This window comes from Lactuca virosa, chromosome 2, assembly GCF_052849685.1.
Source record: "Lactuca virosa cultivar CGN04683 chromosome 2, Lactuca_virosa_CGN04683_v6, whole genome shotgun sequence".
Classification (NCBI taxonomy): domain Eukaryota; kingdom Viridiplantae; phylum Streptophyta; class Magnoliopsida; order Asterales; family Asteraceae; genus Lactuca; species Lactuca virosa.
The window spans coordinates 299,582,173-299,592,097 of NC_136427.1; the positions used below are offsets into that span (position 1 = coordinate 299,582,173).

The following is a 9,925-nucleotide window of genomic DNA, read 5'->3' on the forward strand; positions in this document are numbered from 1 at the left end:
GTGGATGATCATAGAGTGAGGTGGTGGTGGCTTGCTTTTGTCATAAAATAAGGAAAAGCAAATATTCCCTCAATAATTAGTCCAACCACCAATTCTTTTAATACATTTTTATAAAAACCCTGGAGATTTATATATTTTGGGGCCTTAGTTTATAAAATAAAGTTTTGGGTGAAAATCTCACGTTAAAATAATGAAAAACGGAGTTAAAACGAAGTCGTAGTCGAAAAACCGGAAAAATTATGACACGCAAACATGCATGTCGTCTTCTTTTATGACAGGGGCTTCCTTGATACTCATTGCGTGTCATCAACACGCGAGTCGTAAGGTTACGACAGACAAATGTGTGTCGTCTTCCTTTATGACAGGGACTTCGGTCCTGAAGCTTCAGTTTTGGGTCCTTAAGCCTATTTTACCCGTTTTTACCCCGTTTCAAGTGGTTTTTGACCCAGTTAAGGGTCGGGATGGCCCGAATGATTACAAAAAAATTAAAGGAACTTTTGAGAGAGATTTGGGAGAGATTCGGGAGAGATTTGGGAGAGATTTTAATAGAGAGAGGTTGAGTGAAAGAGATTGTGAGAGGTTTCGTTTGTGATCTTTTTGAGTGTCCGGCTTCGCAACGAAAGGTCCATAAACCCCGTTAAGCCATGATTTAGTGTCTTACACAATCCCGATGATTGTGCAATAGTGTTTTATCGCTTTGGTTTGTTGTTTAGCACTGTTAAGGTAAGGAAAATCAAACACATGAATTTTTCAAATGATGTTTTCTCATTGAAATAGCGAATTGTATAATGTAAACCCTAACATACAAGGGTTAATGGAGTTGACCGGTTTGACTTGTTGACTTTGTTTGACTTTGACTTGAGCGAAATTTGACGGTTGTCACATCATCCCCCCGTTAGAAGGAATTTCGTCCCGAAATTTTCATTTTGACTTGGATTTCAAGAGTTTGGGAAGAGATGTGGATACTTTTGTTTCATCTGATCCTCGCATTCCCAGGTGAATTCGGGTCCTCGTTTAGCGTTCCAACGTACCTTCACGATGGGAATACGACTTTGTTTCGTTCGTTTGATTTCCCGATCCATGATTTCGACTGGTTCCTCCACGAAGTGGAGATTTTCGTTAACTTTGATTTCGTCGAGTGGTATTACGAGTGTCTCATCAGACAAACACTTCTTTAGGTTCGACACGTGAAACGTGGGATGTACTTTGTCGAGTTCCTGAGGTAATCGAAGTTTGTATGCTACTGGCCCAATCCTAGCAAGGATTTCGAATGGCCCGATGTACCTTGGATTTAGTTTCCCGCGTTTGCCGAATCGTATCATTCCTTTCCAAGGGGAAACTTTTAGTAGTACTCGATCACCCACCTGGAATTCCAAGGGTTTGCGTCGTTTGTCTGCGTAACTCTTTTGCCGATCGCGAGACGCTTTCAGTCTCTCTCGAATTTGAACGATCTTTTCTGTGGTTTCCCTTATGATTTCAGGGCCAGTGAGGGTGCTATTAGAGACTTGCCCTCTAGCTAGCTATGTATCCCCCACCTCAGCCCAACACAGGGGTGATCTGCATTTGCGACCGTAAAGAGCTTCGAATGGAGCGACTTTGATGCTAGTATGATAGCTGTTATTGTAGGAGAATTCGATAAGCGGTAGATGGGTATCCCATGCTTTACCGAAGTCTATCACACAAGCTCTTAACATGTCTTCCAACGTTTGAATGGTTCGCTCGCTCTGTCCGTCGGTTTGTGGGTGGTAGGCCGTACTCATGTCAAGCCTAGTTCCCAATGATTTTTGTAGAGACTGCCAAAACCGTGAGGTAAATCTACTATCTCTATCGGAGATAATGGATATCGGCACACCATGGAGTCGTACAATCTCTCTGATGTACGTTCTAGTCAGCTTCTCCATCTTGTCGGTTTCTTTTATTGGTAGGAAGTGTGCTGATTTGGTCAATCTGTCTACAATTACCCATATTGTGTCAAGCCCGCCTGATGCCTTAGGCAGCTTGGTTATGAAGTCCATGGTTATTCGTTCCCACTTCCACTCAGGTATATCCGGCTGTTGTAATAGCCCGGATGGTTTCTGGTATTCTGTTTTGACCTTAGCGCAAGTCACGCACTTGCTCACATAGGTAGCAATCTCAGCTTTCATGTTCGGCCACCAGTATAATTTCTTGAGGTCTAGATACATCTTATCCGACCCGGGATGGATGGAGTATCGAGTCTTGTGTGCTTCATTCATGACAACATCTCGGAGTCCACCGAACTTCGGTGTCCAAATCCGGTTCATGATATAACGTGCTCCATCCTCCTTGACTTCTAAGTTTTTATCCATTCCCCTTAATGTCTCTCCTGCCACCTTTTTTGGTTTCAAAGCTTCCAGTTGAGCTTCCTTGATTTGTATGGTCAGGTGGGAATGGATTGTCATTGTTAAGGATTTTACTCGGCGGCCCGAGTACTCCTTCCTGCTTAGAGCATCGGCCACTACATTGGCCTTGCCCGGATGATAACGAATTTCGCACTCGTAGTCATTCAGCAACTCCACACATCTCCTCTGTCGCATGTTGAGCTCTTTCTGATTGAGGATATGCTGAAGACTTTTGTGATCAGTGAAGATAGTGCATTTCGTGCCGTAGAGGTAGTGTCTCCAGATCTTCAAAGCGAAAACCACTGCTCCTAATTCCAGGTCGTGCGTAGTATAATTAACCTCGTGCGTCTTAAGCTGTCTTGATGCATACGCGATAACCTTCCCTCTCTGCATGAGCACACATCCGAGGCCTTGATTCGAAGCATCACAGTACACTACGAAGTCCTCGGTTCCCTCTGGGAGAGACAAGATCGGTGCGCTGCATAGGGCTTGTTTTAACGTTTGGAAAGCAGTTTCTTGTTTATTTTCCCACTTGAATATCACACCTTTCTGCGTCAAAGTGGTGAGTGGTTTCGCAATCTTGGAGAAGTTTTGTATAAATCTTCGATAGTAGCCAGCAAGCCCAAGGAATTGTCAAATTTCGGTTGGCGTCTTGGGTGCTGACCAATTCTCGATTGCCTTGATCTTGGAGGGGTCCACATGTATGCCTTTCTCACTTACCACATGTCCAAGGAAATCCACTTCTCTAATCCAGAATTCACACTTAGAGAACTTAGCATAAAGCTTCTCCGCTCTTAGCGTTTCTAGCACTTGGCGTAGATGTAGGCGATGCTCTTCTTCGCTTCGCGAGTAGATCAAGATATCGTCGATGAATACGATTACAAACTTGTCTAGGTAGGGTCGACACACTCTATTCATTAGGTCCATGAATACCGCAGGTGCGTTTGTTAAACCGAAGGACATCACCACAAACTCGTAGTGCCCATAGCGAGTTCTGAATGCAGTTTTGGGAATATCTTCTTCTTGAACTCGTAGCTGATGGTAGCCTGACCTTAGGTCGATCTTTGAGAAGAAATTTGCTCCTTGGAGTTGGTCGAAAAGGTCGTCGATTCGGGGCAGAGGATATCGGTTTTTGATGGTGAGCTTGTTTAGTTCCCGATAGTCGATGCACATGCGAAATGATCCGTCCTTCTTCTTTACAAAAAGGACTGGTGCTCCCCAAGGTGAGAAGCTTGGTCTGATGAACCCTTTGTTCAAAAGCTCGGTCAACTGACTGGACAACTCCTGCATTTCTGATGGTGCGAGGCGGTATGGAGCTCTGGCTACGGGGGTAGCTCCGGGTATTAAGTCAATTCTGAAATCGACTTGTCGTGCGAGTGGTACACCAGGAAGATCTTCTGGGAACACATCCGGGAAGTTACACACTTCGGGGATGTCTTTGATGTCTTTCACGTCTTGTTTCTTGTCTACTATATGGGCTAAGAAGGCATGGTACTCCTTCCGGAGATACTTTTGGGCTTTGATGCATGAGATGATTTGTAAATTCGCACTAGGTTTGTCACCATAGATGAGAAGGGTTTCGTCATTTGGTAGGTTGAGGCGAACGGCCCTTTCGTAACATAGAATGTCGGCACGGTGAGGAACTAACCAATCCATCCCGATGATTACGTCGAAGCTTTTTATGGTGACTGGCATCAGGTCAATTTTAAATGTATGGTTGTCTAGAGTGAGAGTACATTCTGAGTATATATCGCTAGTGCGTTCTACTTTCCCATTTGCCATTTCTACTACGTAAGTATCCTTTAGTGATTGGGGATTTTGTTCAAGTAAATATTTATATTGGTGGCTCACGAAACTCCTCTCCGCTCCACTATCGAATAGTACGCATGCATAAGAGTTATTGAGGAGAAACGTACCGGTAACCACCGTGGGATCCTCGACTGCTTCCCCATGTCCTATTGCCAGGACTCTTCCTACTCCACCAGCATTAGGGGCTTGTGCTTTGGGGCAGTCTCTTTTGAAGTGACCTGCGTCTCCACAGTTGTAGCAGGTCCGGGTTGCCCCCGTACTGGCGACTTGGTTGATTGGTTGAGCCGGCGCTTTACAGAAACGAGCAGTGTGCCCCTTCCTGTCGCAGTTGTTACAGTGCATCTCCCTACAAGCACCATTGTGGTGAAAGTTGCACTTGTTGCACTTAGGTAGTTTTCCCGCATATGGCTTCGGTGGTGCTGGAGTGGTAGCAGTAGTGGCAGCATTAGTGGCAGCATGGACAGCAACAATTTGTTGCTTCTTAGCGGGGTCCTGTGCTGGTTGGCTCTTCTTTTCGTTCCAGAACTTCCTTTTGTTGTTTCCCCCTTTTGATTTATCAGTGGTGGTGGTTGTAGTATTATGACCGGCTCGGTGGTCAACAAGTTGTTGTGCCAGCTCCCTGGCACTGTCAAAAGTAGTTGGCCTTGAAGCTAGGACACTACTTTGCACGTGGAGAGACAGTCCCCAAAGGTATCGCTCCACCTTTTTCTCCTCCGGATTAACCATTGTTGGGCAGAGGAGAGCCAATTCATTGAATCGGGTGGTGTAGGTTTCAAGGTCAGAGCCCGTCATCCTGAGGTTCCAGAGTTCTTGTTCCAGCTTTTGAATTTCACCTCTCGGGCAGTACTCCTTCATCATCAACGTTTTTAGTTCTGCCCAGGTTATGGAGCTAGCCACTTCGAGAGTAAGTGACTTAACCCGGCAGTTCCACCAAGTAAGGGCCCGGCCGGTGAAGGTTAAGGTTGCGAACTTAACTTTGCTCGCTTCGGGGCAGGAGCACACCTGAAAGACTACTTCGGTCTTTTCAAACCATTGCATCAACGTGATGACTCCCCCGCTTCCATTGAAGTTGTCGGGTTTGCCATTTGTGAAGTGCTTGTATGAACACTCTTTTGCACGCCACGTACTGTCTCCGTGGATAGAGTGTGTAGCTCCCGATCCCGAACCACCAGCTCCGTTGGTCCCTATATGTGACATTGCGGCCGCTACGGCTGCTGTTACTGCAGCCTGGAACATCGCGGGATCAAACTGTGGAGGCGGCGGCGGAGGAGGTGTTGCTGTGTTGCTGGAAGGTCTTGGTCTTCTTCTTGGCGGCATGGTTCTGTCATAAGTCGTAAACCAATGTACTTTTAGTAAAAGTGTATTTATAGGGAGAGAAATCTTTTATACATAAAGTATATTATTACGTTGTTTTCCGGTATGTTTACGATACATACGATTTTATACTTTTTATTGACCCAATACATTGGGTTATGAGGTAAAATGAAAGTATAAAATATTTTTATTATAGTAACACAAAATACTCCTATAGTATTTGTAAATGTTTAGTTTTGAGTTCTTAAAGCATTTAGTTACTTTATAATATTCATCATACTTTTAATGAGAATTTATAAGTCCTTGTCTTACCCGTTCGGCTAACGACCCTCCACCGATCAAGGAAGCGGTGGGTGAGAGTGGACACCCATTAAGTTGCCATTTTATAGGCAACAACCTTATACCCCCCTTATAGACCGGCTTCGTGAATGAGGCGTACTAGCGGTAAGACGAGTTTGTTAGATTTGTTGTCCATCCTGACCATCCCCCGGTATATGCAAGTCAATTCCCGGACAGATATAGTTGATCAGGCTATATCCTTCCCAGACTTGATTTACATATACCAAGGCATACCCATAATGTACAACTCCTCTTCTTTTATTTTATGTTGTTGTAGTTATGACACTATGTGAGCATGTATGCATGTATTTATACTTTTTAATAAAAAGAATCATTTATTTTCTAAAAGTATATTTATTTGAAAAATGCACAAATCAGAGACTATTAGTCCCAATTGTGTTTATAGTTTGTATATCTTATGTGGTTTGATATACTTAATTCACTATAAACTGCGCTCTGATACCAATCTGTCACACCCCCAAACCAAGGATGGCGGAAACGTCCGGGGGTGGAGGACTTCATGTATAGTATCATAACAGCAATTGTAATAGTAATTCAAGCAAACACAACCAACATATATATAATTGAAAAAAAATTACATCATTGTATGAATTACATGTTTACGAATCAATTACAATATATTGATAAAATATGAAATAGTAGACGCCTTAGCGTCCCATCCTCAAAAGCACTTGATTACCTGTTTAATGATTTCCTGAGAATACAAGTTGTTTAAAAAAAATGTCAACACAAAGGTTGGTGAGTTCATAAACTTTTCGTTTGTAAAAGTAGTATTTGTGTTAGAAAAATCCAATATTTTCCTTAATGTGTAAATGTAGTCTTAAAACCCAAAGATCGAAATGTACAAGTAATTTGTCATATTTATAGTAAAACAATGCAAGTTTAAATCGACATAAACTCGTTAAATTTTAATGAAGTTCCCGTAAATTCCAATGTTTGTTAATACTTTATGTGAGTTTATTATAACCATACTATGACCAAGGTTGCCTAAAACGACGTTCTTCAGGCGTCGGAAATGTTATGACATTTGTCACCCCAGACCTATCGGTCTAACTGTTGCATGCAGTTTAGGTGTGGGTTTGCCAAACCCAATATAGATCTATACACAAGTATCACGCTCTCCCTCAAGGAGACTCTGGTTACAATACAGGACTTAATGGTAATTTGAAGTAATTGTCTCACAAAGTCATTAACGGAATTTCGTGTTATGAAAACTTGGTACCGTATGGCCGTACCTTGCTTAATGAAAATATCCTTTGTATAAATGTACCCTTTTTAAATGTATGTGTTATGTAATGTATCATAAACTATACCTATTATAGTTTATCAACCAAGGGTAGTATGTGGTAATGTATGCAAACTATATTCAAAATAGTTTATTTAATGTTTGAATGTATCGATTGTACTTTGATTATAATCACTTGTTATTCTTTATATTTTATATGACCAAATCCATTTGTAAACTGATGTGTGTCTAAATATTAAGATAAAATGTCATATATTGCAGTAACATATAGTCACATAAAGATATACACCTTGCTCAACATGTTACAAGGTGAAATGAAATTAACAGCAACTTTTCGTTAAAAACAGTTTCTGTTACCGTTCTTAGAAAATTTATAGAAAAATCATCACAACTCTAAATCCAAATCCGCAAATTTTGAGAGTTTGGAATATGAGTCTAGTTTGTTCGTAAATTTTATCATGATTTTTAGTGATCTCTAACAGAGGTGAAAATGTTCATAATCACAGACTGGTCCGGGTTTGCCTCTGAAATGACAGGCAGTTTTGTAAAAATCACCATTAATTGTAGAAAAATCATTTGGAGATGTGCAAGTAGTCATTTTAAAGCTAAGAGTTTGAACTACTTGCACCTGAAACAGTTTTGAAAACTAAAATTTTTAAGTTGACCAAAACAGTCCGTGATTAACGTCCATCTTTTCTGATGCAATCTGTTAGAAAAAGTTTAATTGTGTTCTTGATGATTTTACTTGTATTCCCCCCTTAAAACTTAAGAAAAACATGTAAATGTGTGGGTATGAACTCACCTTATGTGGTTTCAGTAGATGAAAGTGAGAGAGAGGATGTGTTCAACTCAAGAACACTAAGAAGATGTCTTGATGATTCGAAAATCTAACACCGAATAAGATGGAACTTGTGTAAGATATCAATAATTTGAGTAGAATGGAGTTTAATAATTATGTGAATGATGAAGATACTTACTAATTGAAGAAAGAAATCCCTGGAGAAAGCCTTGAAGTTCTTGAAGTTAAGAGAAAAGATGAGAGAATTTTGGAGAGTGTTCTTGGTTGCTAAGTGTAGAATGAAAGAGTTTTTATGGAGAATGAGGAGAGAGGATCAATCCTCCAGCTCTTAGAACGTGGGAAGAGCTGGAGATTGGGTGTAAAGGTCCACTAAGGTGACAAGGAGTAGTGGGAAAGAGTGGATGATCATAGAGTGAGGTGGTGGTGGCTTGCTTTTGTCATAAAATAAGGAAAAGCAAATATTCCCTCAATAATTAGTCCAACCACCAATTCTTTTAATACATTTTTATAAAAACCCTGGAGATTTATATATTTTGGGGCCTTAGTTTATAAAATAAAGTTTTGGGTGAAAATCCCACGTTAAAATAATGAAAAACGGAGTTAAAACGAAGTCGTAGTCGAAAAACCGGAAAAATTATGACACGCAAACATGCATGTCGTCTTCTTTTATGACAGGGGCTTCCTTGATACTCATTGCGTGTCATCAACACGCGAGTCGTAAGGTTACGACAGACAAATGTGTGTCGTCTTCCTTTATGACAGGGACTTCGGTCCTGAAGCTTCAGTTTTGGGTCCTTAAGCCTATTTTACCCGTTTTTACCCCGTTTCAAGTGGTTTTTGACCCAGTTAAGGGTCGGGATGGCCCGAATGATTACAAAAAAATTAAAGGAACTTTTGAGAGAGATTTGGGAGAGATTCGGGAGAGATTTGGGAGAGATTTTAATAGAGAGAGGTTGAGTGAAAGAGATTGTGAGAGGTTTCGTTTGTGATCTTTTTGAGTGTCCGGCTTCGCAACGAAAGGTCCATAAACCCTGTTAAGCCATGATTTAGTGTCTTACACAATCCCGATGATTGTGCAATAGTGTTTTATCGCTTTGGTTTGTTGTTTAGCACTGTTAAGGTAAGGAAAATCAAACACATGAATTTTTCAAATGATGTTTTCTCATTGAAATAGCGAATTGTATAATGTAAACCCTAACATACAAGGGTTAATGGAGTTGACCGGTTTGACTTGTTGACTTTGTTTGACTTTGACTTGAGCGAAATTTGACGGTTGTCACAGTTTTTGTTACTGGTCATTGTTGTATGATAGAGAAGTATTGAATAGTTGAAGTTATTAATGGTTATTGATGTTATGTAGAACTTACATATAAGTGAACTATACGTTGATTGTTGTTAGGTGATATGAGAAGCTTTTATAATTAAGAAATATGGTTGTTCTTATGAAAATAGAGTGGTAGCCTTCGAGGTCGTAATACTACTGGCGGACATTTTTAGAAGACATCGGTAGTCTTCAGGGCCGTAATATCATGTCTAAACGTTGTAAGCGAATATAGTAGCCTTTGTGGTTGTAATACCATGTTTAAACGTTGTAAGAGAATATACTAGCCTTTATGGTCATAATATCATAGACGTTCGTTGTTAGTTGGTATGGTATCCTCCTTGGCCTTAATACCATAGATGTTTGTTGTTAATTGATATGATAGCCTTCGTGGCCGTAATACCATAATTGTTCGCCATTAGCTGATATTGTATCCTCCATGGCCTTAATACCATAAATGTTAGTTGTTAATTGAAATGGTAGCTTGAGTAGTTGTAAAACCATTATTGTTTGTTGTTAGCTGAATTAGTGACTTGAGTAGCCATAAAACCATTGTTGTTCGTTGTTAGGTAAAATTATGGTTTGATTTGACTAGTTATAAAACCACTGTTGTTTGTTCTTATGAGTCGTGGATTTAATCCAACAATCAAAGATATAGTGTCATTAGTTGGGATAATAATACTCATATTGTTTATTTTATAGGCTAACTACAACAT

At 40.6% G+C, this 9,925-nt stretch overlaps 1 long non-coding RNA gene across 1 annotated transcript; it reads right to left on the bottom strand.

Moving 5' to 3' along the window:
• Positions 1-6,475: 6,475 nt before the first annotated feature.
• On the bottom strand, positions 6,476-8,285 carry LOC145157143 (uncharacterized). The gene is made up of 3 exons (XR_013737115.1): positions 8,067-8,285; positions 7,892-7,976; positions 6,476-6,537 (listed from the first exon to the last, which is right to left on the bottom strand). It is a non-coding gene; the product is annotated as an uncharacterized LOC145157143 (long non-coding RNA).
• Positions 8,286-9,925: the final 1,640 nt, after the last annotated feature.